General features: G+C 41.2%; 1 pseudogene; it reads left to right on the forward strand.

The window, feature by feature from the left end:
* Positions 1 to 2,500, forward strand: part of LOC143306537 (large subunit ribosomal RNA) — a 7,360-nt pseudogene that overhangs the window by 1,894 nt on the left and 2,966 nt on the right.

Genomic DNA, 2,500 nt, shown 5'->3' on the forward strand with positions numbered 1-2,500 from the left:
GCCCTAAGAGAAATCCTATGTAAATGAGGTGTCCTAAAGCTCTCAGTTAAAAAGCAACAAACAAAACTGTTAAATATGGCTAAATCGAATTTATAAGAAATAGTTGCAGAGATGCACACCCATTGGGCGAAAGGGAATCCGGTTCCTATTCCGGAACCCGGCAGCGGAACCGCATACCATTCGGGCCCTCGTAAGAGTGTTCGTCGGGGTAACCCAAAATGACCTGGAGACGCCGTCGGGAGATCTGGGAAGAGTTTTCTTTTCTGTATAAGCGTTCGAGTTCCCTGGAAACCTCTAGCAGGGAGATAGGGTTTGGAACGCGAAGAGCACCGCAGTTGCGGCGGTGTCTGGATCTTCCCCTCGGACCTTGAAAATCCAGGAGAGGGCCACGTGGAGGTGTCGCGCCGGTTCGTACCCATATCCGCAGCAGGTCTCCAAGGTGAAGAGCCTCTAGTCGATAGATTAATGTAGGTAAGGGAAGTCGGCAAATTGGATCCGTAACTTCGGAATAAGGATTGGCTCTGAGGAGCGGGGCGTGTCGGGCTTGGTCGGGAAGCGGGTCTGGCTGACGTGCCGGGCCTGGGCGAGGTGAACGGTTGGCGACTTCGGTCGCGTCCCGGGATCCGAGCTCGGTCCCGTGCCTTGGCCTCCCGCGGATCTTCCTTGCTGCGAGGCTTCCGTGGCGGTTAACGCCGTCGTGGTCGCTTCTTCGGCCGCCATTCAACGCTTAGCTCAGAACTGGCACGGACTAGGGGAATCCGACTGTCTAATTAAAACAAAGCATTGCGATGGCCCTCACGGGTGATGACGCAATGTGATTTCTGCCCAGTGCTCTGAATGTCAACGTGAAGAAATTCAAAAAAGCGCGGGTAAACGGCGGGAGTAACTATGACTCTCTTAAGTCTAGCAGGTAGACCCGCAGAAGGAATTAAAAAATTAAGATTAAGAGAAAAATATAAAATTTACCTTGCAAAAGAAATCGAAGCTTTTGCCACAAAACAAAAACGAAATATCTGCCCTATGACACCGAAAGTACGATTAGAAAAGATCAGTCCGGAAGATATTGAAAAAATAAAGAATCAAATAGATAGTAACACAGAACAAGATGAAACATACAATATACAACACTCAACCGATGAACCACAAACAAAAAATTCATGCATACACATAAAATCCAATGAAATATACAATGAACTGACAAACATAAAAGAAAACACTACAGACGAAATGAAACATATAATTAATAGCATAATAAAAAACGAAGGAAAACAGGAAATAATAAGCATGCTAAACGAGTATATAATAAAAATTGCGCCCCCACATAAGAACAAATCATGTAAAAAAAATAAAACTAAAAATAGACCATACATACCGCGGAAAGGAAAACGATCAAAAAGACGAGCTAGTGAATATACAAACATACAAAAACTATATCACAAACATCCGACACAAGCAGCAGAAAAAATTCTAAGTGAAACTAAAACAGATGTAACAGATAAGCCGAGCATGATTGAGTTTACAAAATACTATAAAAATATCTTTGCGCGTAAGAACTTAAAATGGAAAATAGATGATAATCAAACATCCAATGTAATTAATATATCATATGCAATAAGCCCAATAGAGATACATAGCGTACTCCGCAAATTAAAAGAATCTGCACCCGGAGCTGACGGAATTAAACGAGAACACCTAAGAAATATGCCGCGTAATGATTTAATTGCCCTATTAAATATCATCTGGGGTACTAGGTACTTTCCGCCCATACTAAAAACAAATAGAACTACTTTACTGCCAAAAGCTGGAAACTTAAAAGATCCAAAACATTGGAGGCCCATTACAATATCAAGTAGATTATTACGTCTCTTACATAAAATTATTACAACTCGATTGGAAAATGAAATCACACTAACACATAGTCAACGTGGTTTCACGAAGACTGACGGTCTAATGGCTAATAGCTCTATTTTACAAACGATAATTCGAACGATGCGAACCGAATCTAAACCGTGTATTATTTTATCAATAGATTTAGCAAAAGCCTTTGACAGAGTAACGATAACCTCCATTATAGACGCTCTAACAAAACAAGGTATTGATACACATACTATCCAGTACATAGAGGAATCCTACCGTAACATAACTACCACCTTAGAATGCCACGGCGATAGATCTGAACCGATATCGATTAATCGCGGCGTGAAACAGGGTGACCCTATGTCTGGCTTTTTATTCAACTTAATTCTGGACGACCTATTGAAAAAACTAAGTACGCGAGATGGAATAAAGATAAACGGCGTAAACATTATCTCATTAGCTTTCGCAGATGATATTATAATTACTGCCACTACACCGACCATAATGCGAAATTATATCCGAATAATTGAAGAGTTTTTTGACCATCATGGATTTGAGATCAATGTAGATAAATGTGCTGCTTTACAATTACTGTCAGTTCCGGGAACCAAAAGACTAGTACTACAAACTAAACCGCTTCTTC

This window comes from Osmia lignaria, unplaced genomic scaffold (assembly GCF_051020975.1).
Source record: "Osmia lignaria lignaria isolate PbOS001 unplaced genomic scaffold, iyOsmLign1 scaffold0012, whole genome shotgun sequence".
In the NCBI taxonomy this organism is placed as follows: Eukaryota; Metazoa; Arthropoda; class Insecta; order Hymenoptera; family Megachilidae; genus Osmia; species Osmia lignaria.